The sequence below is a fragment of the Sinohyriopsis cumingii genome, chromosome 18 (assembly GCF_028554795.1).
Source record: "Sinohyriopsis cumingii isolate HCF-2022 chromosome 18, ASM2855479v2, whole genome shotgun sequence".
In the NCBI taxonomy this organism is placed as follows: domain Eukaryota; kingdom Metazoa; phylum Mollusca; class Bivalvia; order Unionida; family Unionidae; genus Sinohyriopsis; species Sinohyriopsis cumingii.
In genome coordinates, this window is record NC_142978.1 from 42,932,637 (window position 1) to 42,957,747 (window position 25,111).

General features: G+C 38.8%; 1 protein-coding gene across 1 annotated transcript in view; it reads right to left on the reverse strand.

The window, feature by feature from the left end:
• Nucleotides 1-25,111, reverse strand: part of LOC149776499 (uncharacterized) — a 161,276-nt gene that overhangs the window by 76,340 nt on the left and 59,825 nt on the right. The window lies entirely within an intron of this gene.

The following is a 25,111-nucleotide window of genomic DNA, read 5'->3' on the forward strand; positions in this document are numbered from 1 at the left end:
TTTCTCTCCCCTTTAAGCTGTAACATTCCTCACGATTAGCTTCACACATGATACTGCCAAGTCTACTTCCAAGTATAGCTTTCGTCAAGCTGTTTTCCGATGAATATATTTGTTTTATTTCTGTAACATTTCCTCCAGGAAAACATGTTTGATACTTTGTTTTGACTCTTCTCTCTTCGTGTGATATTGTCAGACAACTTAAGAATTGTTTCGTGTCTATAGTTACTAGCTTCGTTCTTTGAATACACTGTGCTACCAATATGCGTCCAAAATCATCCATGCCTATCGTAACATCTAACTCATACTCTTTGGTATTGGGGTTTACAGCTTTGTCTAATTTTCCAACCACTTCATATCTTTTTGTACTAAATCGACGTCATACATTTTTGTATAGACCCTTCCAACCTCTTGTCATAAAGCACATATCACAGAATCAGCCTGGATCGGCTACCGTCTGTGTCAATACAGTCTAAACCTTGCCTCCAGTAATCCCTTAATTGCTACGAGGAGATGGTGAGTTTCTAGATTTTTCTGCAGTTGCTGTTTAGTTATCTTTTTTCGCCTGAAAAGTTATCTTTTTGTACGTAAGTTGGAAGCCGAAATAATGTTTGGAAACAGCACAAGTTAAACAAGCTTGATGGCAGCAAGTGTGTAGGTATATAATATATATATATATATATATATATATATATATATATATATATATATATATAACTAACTGTATACGTGTAGTCTGCGCCAATGCAGTATGCTATGTTACGATGGCATTTTAAAGGTTTGTTTATAAAACGCAATTTATTTTGCTAAAACGTAAATTTTTACTGTCCGTAAAATAAATTGATTTTTATTCTCCGTCAATACTGGAGTGTTTCACATTATACAAAAATGTTAGGGTTCCCAGTTGTATGCCACGCTAGGTAGACGACATTTCAAACTGCACGTATCAGCAATTATATTCACACAATATGTGTCTAACAACATACATTATTAGGAAACATGCATTCCCATCCAGTTTGTAGGTTGCGTATTCATATAAACGTGAGAGGGGTCAATATGTACGGGTTCATGCGGAGTGATGTTTATCCAACTGACTAATAAGTTGTGAGAATTAAATACGTTTGTAACAACTTTTGGCCTTTAAGGATACAGGTGTGCGTTCAAACTTTGAATAAATACGCAACGCAATGAGCTAAGCTACGAATTACGTCTCTGCAGACTCTGACCTCCTCATGCAGGTAAGAACAGACGATAAAATTTCTGCTAGCATCTCAATGCATTTAATTATGTTTTGAGGACATGATTTATTTATTTTTGTGCAACATGCTGTATTCTTTTTTTTTTATTCTTTTGTTCGTTGATGTTAATGATCATTTATATATATTGTAGTTGTTGAAATTTACTATGAATTGTACGTATTGTAACGTAAAATAGAGTTATTGTTAAAATGTTACTAATTTCATGTTCAATAGTAATTGCTTTAATAATGAATTACCTTAGAAGACACAAAATATGATATTTGGGTATTTAAGATCCAACAATGAATAAATTGTCCGTACGACAAGATGATTTAGGAATTAGTTAGAAATAATAAATTTTTGCTTTATTTGTAGCATATTGTGTCCGTCTGCCTTTACTTCATGTAATATTTAACTATTTACTTTAAGTTCAAAAAGAAAGATTTTAGAATTGATTAAAGTTGGTAAGCTTTGGATAAAGTACAATAAATGTATGATTCATGTTTAATCAAATGTGTAAATCTAATAATTGTATGTGTCATGTGTAATTGTTTAATTGTGTAAATATTTAAACTTGATAATAAAGCATTACGTCACAAAAGACTCTGACCTCCTCTTGCAGTTCGAACCCAGGACCTCTCCGCCCCCCCCCCCCCCAGCGATGTAACAACACCATGATCGCCGGAATGACACTTCCGCAGACGTTGGCCAGAATGACACATGTATTTCTCTCGCTTTCGATCTGAGAGTGACCATCAATAAATACAATGCAACAAGAACAAGAATATACATAACAACAACTGTACATAAAAGCAGCAAATTACATAAAAGTTTTATAAATATATGGTCCTAACATGTGCCTTCATAGATTTATGGGTGCCTTCAGTTTTCCTTTGCAATTCATAATTTACAGCTCCCATATACATGGAAATTAAATAAAGCGTGTTAAGTATTAAGTATAGGAGCTGAGCTGAGAAAGAGCCTGTAGTTTCTATACATGTATTTAAAAAAAAACACTACAAAAAAAACAGATTTGTCTGGTCGCTAGTGTTTGTTTTACGCACTGCATTTGATATGAAGTAAACATTATTTGGCATACACAACATGATAGAACTGCAGGATGAAAGTGGCAAAACTTTTATAAACCAATTTGGATATAAATACTCCATTTTGTTTAAATAAAACTCATATGATACGAGTTAAAGTATTTCCAGCTTCAGCAATGTTTCTTATCCTCTTGATGTTTTCAGCACTCATATGACCTTTGGCCTTTTGTTCTTGATCTGATTCATAAGCACGTTTTCAATCAATTTAAAGCTTGTTTAACATGCAATCAACATACATTAAAATACTCTTGACTTTTCATTGAATAATATAAACGTTAAAATTGACACCAACCCCCATCTTCAAGCCGTGTGTAATTTAAGCAACAAAAAAAAAAAAAAATACAAGTGGCAAACTAAATTTTTAGAAAAATGTGGCAAGTCACGCGCAAATAGGACTATTAGTTTTTATAACTGTTGAGTTTCTAATCAGAAACATAGTCAAACCTTTCGGCCACAGCTGGTACATCAGCACCACAGTAGCTCTCATATTTGGAAGCGGCAACAGGGGCAGATTATGGCCAAATAGTACGTCAGAGAAGGAAATACAGTGTTTATAAGCTAGCCAGCAAAGCAAATCCTTGGCGGTACTGGCTCTCCGGAGGATCCAGACCACTGGGAGTAATCGGTCAAAACCAATAATGCTTGAGGAAAGGGGAGTGTGCTTTTCTGAAAAAGTGTAGTTTCTTCAGTCAGTTATATGCCTCTCTATCTCTTCATTCTGTGTTGCAGGCTTTCAAATAATTTAAATGGCTGGAAATCGACATCATCAAAAAATAGATTTTATTGTTTCTCAACTATCAAGAAATCAGAAATATCAGAAATACCTCTCTCTCTCTCTCTCTCTCTCTCTCTGAAATGCCTCAAAACGTGTTGCCTTTCTGAAGAGTTCTTGTATATTATGGGAAACAACTCTTACAATAATATTACAAAATATGAACTGTTACCTCTCTTGCATTTAAGAACTTTTCCTCGTCCTAGCAAACAAACGAGAGCATACTATTTAGAGTTAGGATACACTTTTTTGTTCGCTAGATAAGATACATTGTAATGCGATACAATAGTATACAAGAAGAGACGCGAAGATACAATTTGATGAGAAGCGATACAATAGTATACAGGAAGAGAAGATACAATGTCATGAGATGCGATACAATAACATACGATAAGTGTGTGTGTGTGTGTGTGATTTAGATTTTTAACGTAGATTTAACAATTTTTCAGTCATATCGCTACTAACCCGCGACCTCCCGCATCCGAGGCGGACGCTCTAACCACTAGGCAACCGGAGCGGTGCACATACGATAAGAGAAGATACAATATTATGAGATGCGACACAATAACATACAAGAAGAAAGAGAAGATAAGGTACACTATCATGCTAAGAGAAGAAAGACAAGAACATAAGGAGATACAAGAAAATACATGAACTAGAATGGAGAAGAAGAAGGAGGAAACATGTAACTGCCAAGGCATACATTTACTCATCAAAACCGACATAAAGTATGTTCTAACGACCTATGATGTACATATACCGTCATCATCTCACTGATTGCGAACAAAAGCATATTATGTGTCAGCATTCTGGTGTATTAGTCCACAATTCAGACTTTTAATATCTTTTGATTGAAAGTTGAATAATAAGTACAAAATTTATATTTTCACCTATATTAAACCTACTGTAGTATTTTATACAGGTCGAAAAATAAGAAGAAAATTTTCTTGCATAATGTTTTGCATTTATTCCAGAGACATTAATATTACGGAAAAAGGAGAAATTCTGCAGTTTTAGAAGATTTACATATTGTTTTTATTAAAAATTCTCCTCATGGTGAGTGCCACTGAAAGAAAAAGTAGACATGAATTCAAGAAAAATATATCCTGCCCGTGCAGTTGGTGGGAAAGTAACAAATTTGAAAATGAAAAGAGACTGCCTAAAGTGAAGTAGTAATGGGTTTTAAATTTTCATTTCACGTTTTTAAACAACCGTCATCACAGTCTACTATGCGTTGCTTGGTTTTTATTTGTGTTTACTTTCCGAAAGAAAAGTGATTAATTATTGAGGATTGTCAGCAGTAAAACTGTGGTAAGGTATGTAGACGAAGGATGGCCGGATTAACTCTCTGTGTCGTCTGCCGAATAAGCACGCATTATTTTGTTTTAATTACCCTTCCCCAAATCTTAACTTCATCTCTTTATTGACCAAACAATAGTGAGGTTGTTCAATGAGTAATTTTTCCGTCAGAGTTTGAACGATCTGCTTTATATATCAGCAGATTTAAACAAGTTTGAATTCCTGGCGGAGAGAAAAAAAGAGCGATTATGGAGTACATCTGCATTTTTTCTCAGCACTTGTATGGACATGGGCAGTCATTTCGGTGTAAGACTCCATATGTACACAAAAGGTAACTTTGCACATTTCAAAACACCAGAGAAACTGAGCAACACCCCCTCCCCCCCAAAAAAACCACAACAAAACAAACGGTCTGTGTACTGGCAATTTATAATCGGTTGTAAGGAAAAGATGAGTACATTGTATCGACTGAATATTTACTATATTATAATATATGTTTCACCTTTCTCCCATAAAAGATTGAAGGACAAATGGAAAAAACTCTGCTATTGTTATTATTAGGCAAAAATGAGGAGAGTTATATATATATATATATATATATATATATATATAGAGAGAGAGAGAGAGAGAGAGAGAGAGAGAGAGAGAGAAAGAGAGAGAGAGAGAGAGAGAGAGAGAGAGAGAGCGTGTGTTTTTAGGATTTTTAACGTAGCTTTAACAAGTTTTCAGTCATATCGCTACGATGTCTGCAGTGTGACAGTTTATATTGATGTCTAGCACTGGGGCATCATGCCGCAGACATGTAGCATGATGTCCCACCCAGTCACATTATCCTGACACCAGGCCGACCAGTTCTAGCACTAACCTCTTAATGCTGAGGCAGATGTTAGTACCATTTTTGTAAGTCTTTGAGTTTTTGGTTTGACTCGGCAGGAGTTCGAACCCACAACCTCCCGCATCCGAGGCAGACGCTCTAACCACTAGACCACCAGAGCGGTCGATCGATCGATCGAGAGAGAGAGCAGACTTACATTCGAGTCATTGAAAGGGAAAATTCTAATAATTGCATAGTTTGATCAGTAACAATAAAGCACACTATATCACATATAGTAAGAAATCGATTCTTTTAGACAATCATTTAAATTTTCAGCATCACCAATTGAATAACAAGTCACAAATCAATAACAACTAACGATCGAGTCCGTCTCTTGAGAAGAAGTATTCCGTTTCAATTGCATAAAATTTTAATGTTATCCGGGATATCAACCTCTCAAAGAAGCGAAGATCTGAGATGCTGGTGATGATCTAGTACGCCCAAGGTGAGACTTTGCTCCTTCAATCAAAGTTATTTGACGAATCAGTACTGGCGGGTCAGGTGATTGCATGTACGGGGTTGAAAGGCACATCAGCACAATCCTGACTATTTTAGTTCAGATTAAAAGTATATTTCTAGAAATATAAAGGAAAACTGATGAAAATCTTAGTAGGAAGAAGACCATTTGCAAATAAATGGGTGTAATGAAGTTCTTAGTGGTGGTGAGATTATGCTTTATTTGGGAAATATCAGGGGAGCGTTAGCTACTTCTGCATCGTACGATAGGAGCTTTTGCATTGAAGGATTTTAAGAGAAACAAATAATCATATCTTTTGTTCAAATCTATTATTACCTGCTCCTGTATGTATGTATGTATGTATGTATGTATGTATGCAATGCAGAGTTGCAACAGACGATCGTTTCATCTGTTCTTTCGCTGATTATTTATGGCAATCTGCACGTACGTTAACATCAGTTTTTGTTGTTCCTTTGTTTTTCGCAGAAAACGCGAATATTAAATTGGGCCTTTCGGACTGTCTACCCCTGCGTCTTTTTCTCTGTCAGTCCGTCCGACTCACTTTTAGCTCCGTCCATTTACTCCGGCAGTTTTTATTCCATTTCAACCAGAGCAATTTTATAGCTGGACATGGTTTGGACCTTGATTGAGTTTTGTCTTTTTAGCAATCTGCTTCATCGTGTCCCTGAACTATGTGTAGTAAAATGCTTAAGCATTAGATATGGGAACATTTATTGATGTTTAGTTGTGGCGTAAAGCGTTACCCAACAACCAGGGCACTTACAGCGTAAATTTAACAAAATTTTCTTACATCAAAAAGAGGTGGCAGGAAGCTGTCGACGTTAAGCATGGCTTCCTGACCAACATAAGGCAAAAATAGCTTAGAGCGGGCTCTGTCCAAACCAAACTAGGTATTGCACGTTTTTCAAAAAAAAAAAAAAGACACTGATAACCTTTACTGAAGCAATCTTCAGCTCTAGAGGCATGTAAAATATAAAATTGCATCATTTTTCTGCTATCCTTTTTATGTGTGAGAAACGGAGAGTCAGACCTATGCCACATAAAGCCATGCTTTCAGATAGACCATAGTCTGTTTCAAGTTAGTCATATTTATAACTGAACAGAAAAACTGAATTCACTCATATGCTGAATGCATTAAAGGATGAGCAATTTTTGAGCTAATTGAGATTATTCTTCTGGACGCAGATTCATGTACAAAAATGGCTATTATATTGATATTCTCATACTATAAATTAGCAGGCAAAAGGAGTTTTTTTGTATATTATGTCATTAAACATCCAGTAACCTAGTCATTTTGATGAAGTGGTCGTTTAGTTGCTAAAGTGTCATACTCGTAAATAAGTGGTTGCCAGTTAGATATCTTCTTGGGTCAGTCCAGGTCGACTGTCTCTGTGTGTTCAACTCTTGTCATTCATAATTTGCAAAAGAAAATAAATTTATTAAAAAAAAACAGTCGCCTTCTAGTTTTGATGCACTTGAAGTTGTTGTGAAAAGGTATTTGAGAAAAAATGACGCGATACTCAACGTGTCAGTAGTTTTTGGGACAATTTGCTATCGGTTTAAGAGAAAAGAATGCGCTCCACTCTCGCCCACTTTTTATTTTCTCCCGTGTGTCAGAGGTTACTGGTTCACAGGTAATATTACTTATTTAATTGCCTTCCCTTCTTACCAAAACCCTGGATCCTTCAGGCAAAATGACCCCTAAATAAACTTTGAGATAAACCAACAACCATGAAGAATATGGGACTTATTATTAGATTTCCCCACTACCCCACTAAAAACAAAACAATTTCACCTTCACCCACACCCAAACAATCCCCAAACCAAATGAGAAATAAGAAAATTCATCCACCCCCATCCCAACATTCCTAGATGAATACGGGTTGAAAACATTATCACTCCACCACAACAGTTCATCCCAATCCCAACACCAGATCTCCCAAGCGTGCAACTATTTCAGATCTTGAATGACAGTACCAAATACGACGCATTCATAAAAAAACCATCAATAGTATTAAGTTTTGCATACAATAGGCCAAATGTGATGTTTGTATTCCTTTGGGTGTTTTGTTTCGTATACATTGATCAGTACTATCTAACAATATAGTGATCCTTTTACCTTACAACCGTATGTCACACATACAATTATTGTACACGGTGAAATAGAGCGGTATAAGTGGCAGGCCCCGCTAATCTTACTGATACGTCGGCTTATTGAGCGTATTTACTGAATTACGGTTGAAGAAATCTTGCAATTCCGACAATGCTGATCCCCATCAATTTCGTTTTTGATATCATAATCATCACGTGCTATGTTTAGCATAAATTTCATATTTGATATCATAATCGTCACGTGCTATGTTTGGTCATGTCATAATTGCGCAGACTTAACTATGGAAGGCCATTGCCGCCAACAATATGAAATTAAAACAAATTAAGTACATTCAAATAAACCAACAAATGATAATATGAAACAATCATACTTCTGCAATCAAAATATTAAAGCTAAGACCAATACTGAAAGGAAACAGGCAAATGTTAAAAGAAAGAATCAAAATTTGAATGAAACATGCAAATGGTAAACGAAAGTAACGGCATTTAAAATAAAAAGATTAAAACTCAAAACAAGCGACGACAAACAAAGCAGACAAATGTGAAAGAAAACAAAGAAAACTCAAAAGAAAAAGCATCACACGATAAGAAGAAACTAACGACATCTGAAATAATAAGATCAGTAATCACCTACAAGAAAAGAGCTACAAACAAAACAGACAAATGTCAGAAGAAACAAGATAACACAGGAATTAAACAAGCACACGCTAACCGAAATAACATAATTTAAATGAAACAAACAAAAATCAAGCTGGATAAACTAATGTAACATGAAACAAAGATACAACATAACATGTAAAGAAACCCACACATATACAAGACACATGCGCAACACCACTGACAAATGACCAAAACACGATATCCAATTATCAGCTTTGCATTTTAAGGGGAGATTACACTTATTGGGTCAAGAGCACAAAACCTTTTAACACGGCGCATCAGAATGGGGAAAAAATAGGTTACACGGTTCTGCAAAACTTAACTTTGTCTTCATTACTGTTCTAACCAGTTTCCTTCGCGCATGAGAACATATTCTTTACTTGCTCATAATTTTCAAGCATTCACAGTTGAGAGAGACAAAAATATTATAAACCCCACCCCACCTAAAAAAACAAAAAGCAACAAAAAACCCCCACCAAAAAACACGTACATAGGAACAAAACGATTTCACTATAAAATTGCATATACCAGCAGCGACACAGTGTGGCATAATACCATATAATGCTTCTGAAATTTTGATTTCCCAGTAACAAGTCTACGTCTAGATATAACGGTCCGAATTTTGATATAGAATGTTCGTAGCAAACCAAACAACAAATATAGATTCGTACATTTTCTTGAAATTAAAACGTGGGTACATCTTTTACAATGGAATCATCCTTAAAAGCAATGCTCTCACATTGATATATCAATAACAGTAAAACAGCATTGTGTAAAAATTTCTGTTGTAAATCCAACAATACAGACACATTTCTTATGCCTTTTACTGAGGAAAAAATATGCATTGTTGTGCTTGTTCCCTTTTCTGCCTAATAAAAGGAATACCTGTATTTTAGAAATGACCGTAAACATACGAATTAATTAACCATTTCCGACTGATGTATTTTTTTTAAAAAAAAAAGAGAAACGGTTGGTTATTCAGCCTTAATCTTAAAAATTACTATTTTTAGTGTTGTTTATTTTCCTTAAAAATTACTATTTTTAGTGTTTATTTTCCTTAAAAATTACTATTTTTAGTGTTGTTTATTTTCCTTAAAAAATTCATATTTAATATCAATTCTCTGCCATATTTGCAGAATTAATACAAAATTTTCTGAGGCTCTTTCTAGTCTTCTGAAAGAAAAACAATATCCATAAAGTATTGGATACATATAATTAATTATTTAATTTCGATATGTATATTCACCCAATATATTTGTATATCACCAACGTATTTTAATATTATCATTAATTAGACTTAATAGTAAAGGTGCATGTTGTATTTTGTCCTCATTATGTTTCAGTCATGTAAAAGCTGAATTATTAAATTTTCCAGAAAAGAATTCTCTAAAAATTCGCAATTTAACATATATTAACACTATAGGATTCTACCTCACTTGATGCACCATGTTCAAATGTTTTGCGCTTTTGGCACAATAAAAGTGTAATCTCCCTTTACAATGCGGGATAGCCCTCTGTTCGTTTCACAAAATTGATCATCTGACTTTCGCGTTTCCTTCATTTGTCAATAGTGTTTGCGAATGTGTGTTGTATATGTGTGTGATTCTTTAAATTATCTGTTTCCATTTTCTGTTTCATCTTTGTTTCATTTTAGGTTAGCTTTTCCAGCTTGATTTTTGTTTGGTTCATTTAAATCTGGATTATTTCGTGTGGGCTTGGCTTGTTTCATTTGTATTGTGTTTGTTTCTTTTGATGGTTGTTTGTTTCGATTGTACCTTGTTTGATTTATTTAAATATTTTTCTTATTCATATAAATGCAATTATTTCATTTGGTATTTGCTTTTTTCATTCGTATGTTATTTGTTTCTGTTGCCAATTATCTGTTTCTTTCGTGCCTCGTTCGTTTTATTTGAGAATTTATTTTATTGTCTGCTTTCATATTTTTTTTGTACAATTATGCTTGCTTGATTTCAGTTTTTTTTTATTTATAAAAAAATATATTTGAAAGTTACTTAGTTTGTTTTAATTTAATATTTGTGGCAGCGATGGCTTTCCACGCTTAACATTCTGCCGGACTATGTGGTAAAAGAACATTATAATTTCCTGGTATTTGTTATTGATCTCCTCAGGAATGGAATTTTAAATCTACTGCAGATTGCTTATGATGATACAGAAGGATTAATCATCTTCCGCGTACAGTCTATGTAAATAGCAGATCAATTAATTCTGGCGTGGTTAGAGTTAGGCAACTAGAAGAACTAGGCCTACTAATTATGGTACGGGGGGGGGGGGCCAAAGGGAATTTTGCAGTCTGAGCTGGGCGGCCATTACTCTATTCATTCGTGATTTGCACAAAGAGAAAATAACGTGTGATGGCTGGCTTTCCCGTTTCCCAGTTTCTGACACCCATCGCTTTGGAATGTTTTTCACAAGGTATTTCGAGAAATGCTGACTCAGTGAAAAAATGTCAGTTCTTGTACCAAATTTATAGGATATTTTAGAGAAGCAGATGAATCTGGGTTTCGCCCCATCTCTTTCTTCTCCATTATCTAAACTTTATTTAGTTTTAGTGGTTCCTCTGTAATAATATTACTAATAGAACTGCTTATTCTGCGTGCCAAAATCTCATCAGTCCATAATTAAACATAACTTATAAAGTCCATGTGATAAGCCAAAATACAAGTAAAAGAAAACGATAAATAAAGGAATTAAATCCCGTTATCCCAATATTCACTGAGTAAGTATTAAATATTAAATATTAAGTATTAAATGAATCCAGCACCTGATTTCGTCCGCATTACAACACCAAGCCTCATTGCATGTTGCTATTATATGTTAATGAATAACCGTGCTTAGTAAGATGTATTTGTAAAGACCACTCAGTATTACTGTAACGATGTTCCCTTTTGATAAAGCGAGGTGGTTAATTAGCGTTTGCTATCCTTATCTATAGGATGACCTCCCTCGATTTTTTTGCCCGGTGTAAGTCGATAAATAGAACGTCAACAGAGAACTGATCATAACTATTGAGGAGAAATATTACAATACGAGCTCCCTTTAGACAAAAGAATAACAATTTAATCAATGACATAAACTAGTAGTGTCAGCTTCAATTCAAACAAATTTACATTTACAGAATTTCAATAGCAGTGTTCTATTATTGATTCATTTCATCATGATAAATAGAGTGGTGAAACGAGCACAATGTCCACGCCTGATTTGCATCACTTAGCGTCGTTTCCTGTGTATACGTTTGATCTTTCTTGGTCCTTCTATCCTAACCACTTGATCTCTTATCCGGCCTTCCATCTTTCGGACTGTCACAGGCTGTTACAGAGCTGTTTCCCTTAATACTGTTCTTTACAAGAAAATGTGCGTCCTAGCACTAAAGGCCTGTCTTTTCCCACAAGACAGCCAACTGGTCCCCTTACTTGTCTTAACGAGGAAGAACTACTTTTTAGTTTTCAACCGAAGTCAAACTAGTCTTGCTCCTCTTGCAGGAAAAATCTCAGACTTAGGAAATTCGCCCAAAGTTGTTACTTTAAATTCAACATTTCTTCCAGGGTGTACGCCTTAATTTAAATTGACCGATCGTAATCAGCCGTTCCTAATTATTTCCTAAAGATAATTATCTCTTTCGTCAGATTTGGACAGCCAAGAATATGAGAAATACGACACATACCAACTTCCTTTTGTTAAATGACAATTCGACATGGCGTTCCCTATAAGCGGATATGGTCAGCATCTTAATGTTTACATTCTCAGGACAGCTTTGTGATGCCCGGGTCAATTCTAAATGAGTCGTATATGCTGGCCTCCCCCTCACCCATGAAAAGTACCGACTGACATAGGAAACGGTCGAAGCGATACTTCACACAAAACCTTGCTGGCTTGACTGGATTAAAATTTTAATGTTCAATGTATTCAATTTTAATGTTCAATACGTATTCAAAATTCGACACATTACGATTATTCAGTTTTGTATACAATATACCATAGTAACAATTTGTTTCCTCTGGGTGTGATTTTCCGCATTAATTGATCAGCAATATCTAATACTCTTGCCGCCTTCCAATCAAGGTGATACATGCCTTTCAACCGTGGCGACACATGCCTTTCAACAATGGTGACACGTGCCGTTATAGTATAAAGTCTGTATAGTGGCAGGCCCAACAAATCTTTAAATTACGCATGCTTTATGAGGGTCTTCACCAGTCACGATTGAAGGATGTATAATCCCACTCAAGGTTGCAAAAAACTTTATCTTACTAATGCTAATCTCCATTAATCATATATGATATCATAACCATTACGCTAAGATAGCAAACCTGATCTGACTCCTATTATCTGAGACGGGGATTGAGACGGGGATTCCCCACCCCACCCCCATTCTCCATACCCCTATATGATTACTTACCGCCCTGATAGGAAAACCTGTTATGTGTACATTCAGATTTATAGTACATGCGAGTTTTGCTGAAAGGTACGCTTCTTGCAGATCTGGAAGGGTTTTGGGAATGATCAGAGGAGGCAAGGCATGTCGAAACTAAATTTGGTCGAGAGAATACAGGGACGGTTTGTGTCAGACCAGACAAGACCCGTAGCTGACGGTCAATGTCAATGTATTTTCTTCCGTTGCAATTTAACGAGGAGATTAGGCAATATATATCATTATAAAACTAAGCCTTAAAGAGTGTTGCCATCTGTTTATAATTTCAAGGTGAGAGACAAAGGTCAAAATTTATGCTAAATAGCTCAAGATCGAAGGCATTTAAAATATTCGATTTTTCATTAATGTGACACAAAAATATCAGAAAATGAAACTTTAATTTTTTTAATTTTTTTCATTTGTCTGTGGCATGATGTCATGACGCATTTCCTTTGCCCATCCATCTATGTTCTTCTATTTTTGTTTCCGCTCAAAAATTAAGTTCTATGCCGAGTGTTGTCACCAAATCCTACAATTATGTAGATTGTAGGAAAATAGATGCCTGCTCATTGTGATGGTTAAAGGTCAAGGTCATAATGTTCTGAAATTGGACCATGATATACTTGATGCTTCAATTTTAAATGAACACGGATTCACCTGTCCTTACAGATATGATCCACAGGAATGTACACAGAAGTTGCTCTATTTCAAGGTCAAAAGGGTAACGGTTACGATCATTAAAAACCAAAACAGAGGACACAGTCTATGCCTTCACAAAAATTTACAAGTAGATTGCACGTGCGGTACAAAATAAGGCCAAGCTCACCTATACCCGGAAAAGTCAAATGGGTTCTTGAATTGCTTCAGACGTAACTTTTCGGAATGCTACACTATATTAATCAGCTGTTTCCACCGGAAACTGCAACAAACCAGCTTTATTCAAGGTGGAAGGCGATAAATCGCTGAAGCTGGAGATGCTCAACAGATTCTGTGAGTTTCTAAGAGAGTGGTGGGTGTAATGTGAAAGTGTTTGCTTTTGCACCATGCACAGTGGAGAGAATGTTGTCACACTTCTATGTTACGTTCATGCAGTATTGCTGAAATTTCTTTGGATATTGTAATTGTGGAGATTGTAATGATCTAAGCACACCAAAATGTCTGCTCCCTTGAGCTCGAAACATCAGTCTGAATTAGTCTAATATACACTAGATTTAGCAGTTATTAAAAAAATAGGGAAAGGGAATTTTGACATACTAGACAATACCAGATTCTGAAAGTGCAATGAATGAATTACAAATATAAAAAAGAAGAAAAAAGCTATCGGCTCTTTTTTCCCCAACAATTTACCGCTGAAGTCCATTAAGTGAAAACGACTTAGCGGAGCTAACAGTTTTATGATAGATGCACACCTGATTTAGGGCCAGGTAGTATAATATACACCCCCTCCCATTATACCCATCAGGCAGTATACTCTACACCCCCCACCCCCCATTACACCCATCAGGCAGTATACTCTAAACCCCCCAATTACATCCATCAGCCAGTATACTCTAAACCCCCCAATAATACCCATCAATCATACACCGAATTAAAGGGAATTAAAAATTATTTACATAGTACTTAAGATACACAATGTTATTTTTAAATAGCCAGTATAACCAGTGGGGAAAACATGGGAAATTAATTTTCATTAAAATACTAACACGATGTAAAATACGAAACTGTAGAGTGCCACCATTACGGATCAAGAGAAAATTTAAAACAACAATGCTCTCAGATTTCTAGGTTCCATGGTATTGCAGTTAATTGTATCAATACAGGTTTTAAACAACAAAACCAAATAAGCTTTACCATTCATAGGAAATTAGTAAAGCCAATTTATTTTGTAGCTCATCTCTTTTTTGTTTTTTAATGTATTGATGTACCAAATATTAAGTTCCATCTTTGTGGTACTCTTCGTCAACCTTTAAACAACATGAATATCCCTGCACTATTTCCACACTGTACTTCAACTACGTCATATCTTCATGTATATACAACGTGTATTAAACATAGGCCTAACATTACAAGTTTCACTCCTTTCGCTTTCTCCATAATGAAAAGTGAAAAAAGAATTAATCACAACAGTAGTGAAGGGGGGCACCCTACGGACAATGGGAATTAGCATTACAAAACCCCTTGGGCAAATCTACGGACAATGGAAATTTAACATGGAGAAAAATCGTGGGCAAATCTACGGACAAGGGGAATTAACATGGGAATAAATCGTGGGCCACTTTACGGACAAGGGGAATTTAACATGGCGATAAATCGTGGGTCACTCTACGGACAAGGGGAATTTAACATGGGATTTTTTTTAAAAAATTTTTTTAAAAAAAGGGGTAGGCAATTCAAAGACTATCTCTTTTCGAGAAATATGGCTGGCCCTGAAAAGGGCCTTTGGTTTATGTTAATATGCCCTTAACATAAAGGGCATTTGCGACATCTTCTTTTCCTCAAACTTCGTCTTACAGCAGGGCCATACATCAGAGTCCTCTTGAGGCAACCTTGTCTCTCTATATAGACTCTTCTTATCCACAGGCTGCTGTTGGTCCTGTGGACAACGGTCCACTTGGATCGGACATACATGAGCATGTCCGTCCTGAACATCATTGTTGACACAAGGGTTGAAGATTCAACGTCTGTCCACATGTTGAGGCTCCGAGAATAGGTGAATCAATGCAGTGAACGGCGCTTATTTATAGGGATAGGAAGGATTGAAACGGATTGAGTTCATTCACCAATCCTAACACGCGTTACAGAATTCAGTCAGCCCGCATCCAATCCGAAGAGAGCAGTCTGTGACGTCACGTAGTCTATATAGATTCGCTAGCGCTTGTGTGCAGTCAATCTATGCGACAGTGATTCAACATGACGGAAACTCAGAAAACGATCCATTGGGGTGCACCAGCAGGGGAGACTGCCCAAGGGAACTCGGACTTACTTTCAGAAGAGGTGAATTGGGATTTTGTGGATTTTCTCTCCTCGCAAGAATTTGTTCCGGAACCTTCGTTACCTTCTTCATTACCGCAAGTGGAAAATTTTAGACAGAGACAGAAAGAAGAATTGGAGAAATTTATACAACGACAAAAGGAAGCGGAACAGGCTTTTCTCCTACAGCAACAGCAACAAGAAGAAGAGGTAAGAAAAAAAACAACAACAGCAACAGCAAGAAGAAGTAGCAGCAAAGAAACAAGAGGGTGAAAATCAAACGGTCACGGTACTGTTGGACATTTTAGCAGAGTTAAGAAGTCTGAAACAAATGTATCAGACTTCTTTATCACGACCGAAGAGAATACGACCTTCCCGAGCTAAACACGTCAACCCTGTGACTAAGCCTACCGTACCACCCTTAGTGATTTCAACTCAATCATCATCAACATTACGCAGTCCAGAAGTAGGCCTTGGCCGTGGCAAAGGCATAAGGCAGTTAAAGTTGATTGCTTAAACTCACCCTTTCACCATGAAGAAAAAAGGCCCTTTTCAGGGCCACCCACATTTCTCGAAAAGAAATACAATTTCAATTTGCCAATAACTCAAAAAAAACTCACCCATTTTACCCTTATAGTACGTGTCTGTGTATGAGTGCGTTAGTGTAGCTTCTTATTTTTGAAATCAAAACTCAAAGACACTTACCTTATATCATTCATTTATTCTTTTCTCCATTTTTACAATCCAATTCACAATTCACAACACAACACTTTAATTAAAAGTTCATTGATTTCTTCTTTTCTCCTTGTTTAGTCTCTCTGTTTTTTGAATTTCTTCACCGTCACACTCTTTTCCTCTTCTTCTTCCTCCTCACTTTCTTCCCTTCTTCTTTTTTTCTCCTGTTTCTTTTTCTTCACCTGTCTTCTTTCTTCCTCAGAAGAATCCCTCTCTTCCTCCCAAGAATCCCTCTCTTTTTCTTCTGAAGAATTCCTCTTTTCTTCTGACTCCTCTTGTTTCTTTTTTGGGCAATCTGGAGACCAATGTCCTTTTTCTTGACAATAATAACAGGTATCTTGACTTTTGTCTTTTTTAGTCCCTGTTTTTGTTCTTTTTTGACGGTCTGGACACTCTGAAGACCAATGCCCTTTCTTCTGACAGATATAGCAAGTATCTTGACTTTTATCTCTAAAGGAAGGAGAGTAGTCCGTCGGCTGGTCTGAAGAGAATTTTCTAATGACCCCTCGCAAAGCTCTGACGAAACGTTCCATCTGGTTAGTCTCTTCCATCGTTGTGCTCGGCTTGAGAGTGAAATGAATAGTGAAAGGACAAGACACACACCCTTTTATATACGCTGGTCTGCTATGACTATAAAGTAGTTTATGGTGTTTGAACTTGAGTCATTTGACTTTTTGCTTTCAAGATGAAACGATCCCATTCATTCGAGAAGAAAGAAGAAGAAAGTAAGAGGCAGAAACGTGATCTATCGCCTCGTACCAGGGCTGAAATCTTGGCACAAATTCATGCCAGTGATTTTGAAGAGGACATGAGTGAACCAGAATCCGAAACCTCTAAACCAAGTTCACCACCCTTAGTTAACCCTGAAAAGTACTATTCCATTCGAGAGACGGAAAAGCGCTCCTCTAGAAAATTTAGAACCACGGCTTACAAATACACGGTGAAGTTTAAAGATTTCAAGGCTGAAGTGCCGTTAGAGAAAGCAGAAGTGTTCATCACCGAGGTGTGGGATTCTTTGCTCACCGCACTCAAGCGACAATGTCAACCCAAAGAAGACTTTCCATACAACACGACGGTTTGAAATCCCCTGTTTGGATCGAGTTTAGCACCCCTGCAGAATTGACTGCTTCCAAAGTCATGGACAAGATTCAACACGTACAACAATCTAATGACCAGTTTGACATCACCGATGGTAAAGCCACACTGGACATGACCCACGTCTCTCCTCCTCAAGGGACAGGACGCAAAAAGATGTTATTGGTGGACGACCTTCGCAACACCAAAACAAGTCTCGTCCGAATTGACAACCCTCATGACCAGATGTGCTTAGCCCGTGCCATCGTGGTGGGACGAACCTATGCCAACAAGAACGACACGGTAGAATGGAAAAGAACCTGGGACACTATTCAACGTTCCGACCGAGCCAAACAACGAAATGAAGCAGAACTCCTGTTACAACAAGCCGGACTGCCCAAAGACATACCCTGCGGCATTCCTGAGATGCAAAAATTGCAAGATGTCCTAGCTCCACGATACACCTTGAAAGTGCACCCTCAAGAAGTGCGCGGACCTCTATTGTTTCGAGGGCAAGACTTTAAGGACGGAAAATACATTCATGTCTATTATCACGATGACCATTTCGATACGATTACCACTATCACTGGATTCCTGGGATACAGTTATTACTGTGAAAAATGTGACCATGGTTATAACAATCGAGAGCAACACAAGCATTGTGGATCGAAATGCACAGGATGTTTGGCCTCTTCACCCTGTCTGAGCGAAGAACCAGTGCCTTGTTCAACTTGTCTGCGCACGTTTGTCAGCCCTACCTGTTACCAACAACATTTGATGACGCAAGGTTCACAGAAGAAATGCGCTTGTCAACTGCTGAGATTGTGCTCTACGTGTGAACAAGTCATACGTACCAATAATACCAAGGCACACGTATGTTCAGGAAAGAAAAAATGTCACATTTGTCACCACATCGTGGACTTGGAACACCAATGTTACGTGCAAAAATACCAACCCCCACCAGAGAAAGAGGACGGTCACAAGAAGAAAGGCAATTTCATCTTTTTCGATTTCGAATGCATGCAAGAGACCGGCATTCACATTCCTAATTTCTGCGTGGCTCATCGAGCGTGCGAGAAGTGCATTCAAGAACCTATCTTCAGTCATTGCCCTCACTGCAGCAAGATACGCGGAGGGCGTGAAAAAATCTTTCGGGGACCAAACACGTTAGCCGATTTTGCCCAATGGGTCTTAGACCCCGTCGACAAGACGTGGAGCCAAGAGGACATCGAACGTTACGGAGATTGTCATCGTCATGCCACGGTGATGGCTCACAATTTTTCCGGATACGATGGACAGTTTCTTCTCAGATACTATACGGAACAAGGGACCGAGCGTCCTAAAGTGACTTTGAACGGAGCCAAAATCATTTTCATGCAAGTGGGACAAGTGCAGTTTAAAGATTCGATGAGCTATTTGGCCATGCCTTTGAGTCGAATGCCTAAAACGTTTGGAATGACAGAAATGGCTAAAGGGTACTTTCCACACTTTTTCAATACGGAAGCCAATCAACACGCCGTTCTACCCCATTTACCTGAGGCTCACTATTACGACCCCGACAACATGCGTACCGAACAACGAGAAGCTTTCTACGCTTGGTACCAGGCTCACGCTTCGGACCCTTTCGACTTTCAGGAAGAAATGTTAAAGTATTGTCGTTCCGACGTGGACATTTTACGGCGTTGCTGTGGAAAATTTCGAGAACTGTTCATGGAACACGGAGGGGTCGATCCTTTGAAAGAAGCTTGCACCATTGCCAAAGCGTATTCCTTAGTGTATCGACAACGATTCATGCCTGAAAACACCGTGGCTGTCATCAGCCCTCAAACGACCCACTTTGTCAAACGTCAGTACTCGGTCAAAGCCCTACGTTGGTTACATTACTTGTGCGACAAGGAAGACAAGTGGATTCAGCATGCCCGCAACGGAGGGGGCGAAAAGACCATCGGAACGTATTCGGTCGATGGCTGGGACTTAGAAAACCCCAAGATCGTGTACGAGTTTAACGGTTGCTTATTTCACGGATGTCCCGTCTGTTACCCTGACCGTGGCACTAAAAATCAGTTTTTACAACGAACCATGGAAGACTTGTACCAGGACACTTGTCAGCGGCGCCTAAAGTTAGAACAGCAAGGATACCAAGTGGTGGAAATGTGGGAACACGAGTACGATCACCGTATGAAAACCGATCCCGAGTTTAAACGCCTCGTGGAAAGTTACCAGTTCATGGACCCGCTGAACCCGAGGGATAGTTTGTACGGAGGAAGGACCAATGCCACCTGTTTGCTGTACCAAGCCGACGAAGAGAAAGGAGAAGAAATCAAATACTTGGACGTGTGTTCGCTGTATCCCTACGTGTGCAAATATTGTCGCTTTCCTGTAGGGCACCCGCAATTGTTAACGGAACACATCGACCTGAAAAACATTCGACAATACGAAGGCTTGATCAAGTGCAAAGTTTTGCCTCCCACGAACCTATACCATCCCGTCTTACCTCACCATTGTCAAGGCAAACTGATGTTTCCCTTGTGCCGTACTTGTGCCGAAACGTGCAACCAAGACCAACCTTGTCAGCACACCCAAAAAGAACGGGCCTTGACGGGAACCTGGGTCAGCGTGGAATTGTTCAAAGCTCTGGACATGGGATACCAACTGTTAGAAGTGTACGAAATTTGCCACTTTCCCAAGACACAACAATACCGCAAGGGTGACCCCACGCAGAAAGGCATTTTCGCAGACTACGTGGATGCCTTTTTGAAACTGAAGCAAGAAGACAGCGGCTATCCTTCCTGGTGTCACACTCCCGAAGACCAAATACAATTCAAAGAGAAATACTACGAACAAGAAGGCATCACTTTAGACCACATCGAGAAAAACGAAGGTAGGCGATCGTTTGCCAAAGTGATGTTAAATTGCTTGTGGGGTAAAATGGCACAACGACCGTGTTTACCCAAGACGGAATATTTGACAGAACCTTCCCGCTACTTCCAGATGATTCACGACAAAACCAAATACATGAAACACGTGGACGTCGTTCGAGAGAATTTGATCTTGGTCAATTACGAAGAAGATCTGGACTTTGTACAAGACGACCCTTTTGGAAATGTCATCATTGCGGCTTACGTGACAGCCCATGCTCGCTTAAAATTGTACGAAGCTTTAGAACTGTTAGAAGAACGCGTCCTGTACTTTGACACGGACAGTTGCATTTACATCCATCACCCGATTCAACATCACCCTAACATCGAAGGAGACCGTTTAGGAGCCTGGACAGACGAGCATCCCGACGACAAGATTCTAAGTTTCGTCAGTGGCGGCCCCAAAAATTACGGCTACGAATACCGGGACAAACAAGGAGAAGTGCACACGATGTGCAAAGTGAAAGGACTGACTCTGAATTATCGTACCAGTCGAGTGGTCAACTTTGGGGTATTGAAAGAAGCCTTGCAATCGGGAGAGGATGGAAACTTTAAAGTGACCACCTATCAACCGAACAAGATTGTACGTTTACCCACTCACCACATCGTCAGTCGACCCTTGGAAAAAGTCTATCAAATCGTGTACCAGAAGCGAGTTCGACTTCCCAATCATTTCACCTTACCGTATGGACACGTTGGTATAAAACATTGGTTGTAAGAGGATAGTTACCCCACCAGAAAGATGACTTCGCCACAGCAAGAATCGAGTGAGAAACCCGATGAGAACTCCAAGTTCAAACCCTACCATTTTCCAGTCTTCTTACCTGACTATTGTGATTGTGCCCGTCGATTGGACACGTTTCAGAAATGGCCTACGGATAGGGAAGGATTACCTTCTTCGCATGTTTTAGCTAGAACAGGATTTGTCTACTTGGGGCCTGAGTCAGGATTGGGATACGAGGTACAGTGTTTTGCTTGCGGACTGAAGTTACGAATGGATCTATGTATCTATAAAGATTCAGCTATTCTGGAACATACTCGATGGTCTCCGCACTGCCCTTACCTTTCTATGGCCTTTCCACCCATCACACTACGGTACAATGTTGACGGTACCTTAGAGACGGTACCTTCCGAAACAAGACATAAAAAACGTAAAAAAGGAAAGATGTACAAGCTGGAGACTGCATTGCGACTAGTATAAAAAGGGGGCTATGGTCAAGATCGATAGTTCATTGTGACTACCAAGACCGAGCGAACAAGATGAATACTTTGAAAAAGACATCGTTTCAGTTTGGGGATTGTAAAAAAGTTGTATCTTCCTCTAGTGTGACTAATACTGGATGGATAAGACCCATGCATTGCGACGGAAAATGTCCGGAAGGAAACTGCGATTGTCCATGTGGTTACCATTGTAATTGCGTAACGGAGTTTGCAGACGAGTGCGATTGTGAGCCTTGCGATGGGACCGATGCTGTACCTTGTGACCTGAGCGATGCCGTAAAGCATCATGGGAACTTTGTTCTCACTGCCCCTGTCATGGAAAGTGATGCTGTGCGTGTCAGACCTGAGGGATGCGAAAGCGATGCCGCTCGTCCTCTTAGACATTTTACCGGGTTTAAAGGGGAATGTCAACCTTCACGTTTACCTCCCTACGGATGTCATCCAGCCCTGAGCAAACTCCTGTTCCTGTCACCCAACCCTCATCGAAACGAACCTGTGAAAGACGAATATTCGTTCCCTGTGCGTTTGTCGGAATACTGCGACTTTGAAAATCGTCTTCAATCGTTCAAAGGAAAATGGCCAAAGTATCTGGGAGGACCGACCCCCGAATAATTAGCCAGAGCCGGATTTTTCTACTTGGGCGAAGGAGATAAAGTCAAGTGCTTCAGTTGCGGTGTGACACTTCACCACTGGGAACCGCAAGATTCGGCCTACGTTGAACATGCTCGATGGTCACCGAATTGTCATTACTTACCCTTAGTGGGACCGAGACATTGAAGTAACTTCTTACCATAATAATCTGTTCATGGATACTTTACAAGAGAACATTCGTGCTTTGCCTGTGGAGTTGAGAGAACGCATTTATCGAGAACTGGTCAAAATACAAGTGAAACGTAAAGAACAATTGCATCCGATACGTCACCGGTGTTTGAACCACTGGTACCTGAAGGCTATACAAGGACTGATTCAATTGAAAGTGTTCCATTGGACAGACATTGATCAACGATCCTCTAGTTTTAAAAAGGATTGGTTTGGTATGGACGATTGTAGTTACATCATTGTAAACGTACTGCATCGAATTCCAGAGGAAGAGTTAACGAATTATCAACATCTTTCACGCAATGTCAACTTGGTGAAAGAGGAAACTTCTGAACGAATTGTAATGTGTAGATTAGTGACTCAACGATTTAAATTCGACACTGAAGTGAAACCATGTTTGTGCAAAGAGTACATTTCTTGTGTCAGACCAAAGAGGATTTAGTATGACCTATTCATGGATACTTTGCTAGAGAACATTCGTGCTTTGCCTGTGGAGTTGAGAGAACGCATTTACCGAGAACTGATCAAAATACAAGTGAAACGCAAACTCAAAGTGATTCATCCGTTTTTAAATTATGCTCTGTTCCAAAGTACAAGAAGACTGATTATGAGTGGATATTACATTAGGCACAAAGTTAAACGAGGCTATTGGCTACCACCCAGCGATTCCAAAAACAGTGTATATACTTATGGATACTTTACAAGAGTACATTTTGGGCTTGCCTGTGGAGTTGAGAGAACGCATTTACCGAGAGCTGGTGAAAATACAAGTGAAACGTAAAGAACAATTGCATCCGTTACGTCACCAGATCTTTAATCACTGGTACCTGAAGGGTATAAGAGAACTGATTCGTCAGAAATTGTTTCAGTGGTCAGACCTTGTTCAATACTTCCAGGCCCCCGATGATTCACGTGTTGATCATTTTGGTTACTTCGAGATTCACCTAGAGCAACCCATTGAGGAAGACGAGGTAAAGGATTACCAACATATTTTACGTGGAATCTACTTAGCGGAAGAGGAAACTTCTAATCGAACTCTGACGTTTCGGTTACAGTATGCAAGATTTACATTCCCAACTGGAAAACGAACATCACTGGCTAGAAAGTACGTGTATTCTTTTCGAAACAAAGAGACTATAAAAACAGGCAGCTATGCCACGACTTATGTCGTATGTCATCCAACAGATTCCGTGGAAGGAACTCAATGACCATATTCAAACTGTGGATCATTACCATCGATTATTACAAGAACTGTATCCATTCAATTTGGGACGACAAGTGGTGTGTGTCTTAGTGACTTGTTTTCTGGGATTTCGTTTACCAGCCGATTCTTTGTGGACTCTTTACGATCAGTACTTACCACCTCCATGGCCTTAAATGGTCACGAAAAACTCCTTTTGCTCAAAGCCTTGCGGTTTCATCTGGATACTTCTCGACCTCAACAGGAAAAAAAGATTCGTCAACTTTTAGCTACCCAAGACGTGTATGACGATGTGTGTGTAGCTTGTGACTTACACCCTCATTGGACAGATGTTCGTGACTGGAAAAAGGGGGGTTTTGAGGCTTGGACCCAAGAAGTGGCCCAGTATGCACAAGAGTTGTTCAAGGAAAAAAGTTACTTTTCAACCTGTGTTAGTGACGGTGCCAGAAGAACCCGTCACCGAGAACAACCACTCGCTTCAGGACAGGACTGTCATGGACATTCCTGAAAGGTCATTCCGGGAGGACACTTGTGTGACAATACCTCATGTAGAGACTGTAAGAACATTACACACTGTCCCTAGGACATCTTGGTTAACCAAAACATGTTGTACAGACACTTGTTTATATTCCACTTTGATCGCTTTGCTGTGTTTTATATTCCTGTACATCACTATTTGGGTTGTATGTATTTTTGTCTTTCGTGTTCATATTTGAAACATTCAATAAACGTGTTCTGAAAAAAGTATATAAACTCTTGTCTTGTTTGTTTTTCGTGTCACAAGTGACATTTCTCACACCATGGCTACCTCTGCTGTCTCTGCTCCCTCTTCCTCTACTGTCAAAGTCATCGACGAACGCTTAGATCGTGCCAGTTGGGAGGCTTTGTATCTTCGCCATCCCTTTAACATGCTCATTGCTGGACCTAGCGGTTCAGGCAAAACCGAATTCGTCAAACGTTTGATCGAACATAAACATCATTTGATCGATCGACCCCCTCAACGAATCGTGTGGTGTTACAAAGAGTGGCAATCGGCATACAGCCTCTTGCGAGAAAGTCAAGGCGATTCCATCGTGTTTGTGGAAGGCATTCCTAAAGAAGACGACGGCATCGTCTCTGACTCCCGTCTAACCCATTTGGTCATTTTCGACGACATGTTAGGAGAAGACGAAGAAGAAATTAAACTGTGGTTCACGCGCAAAGGGCAT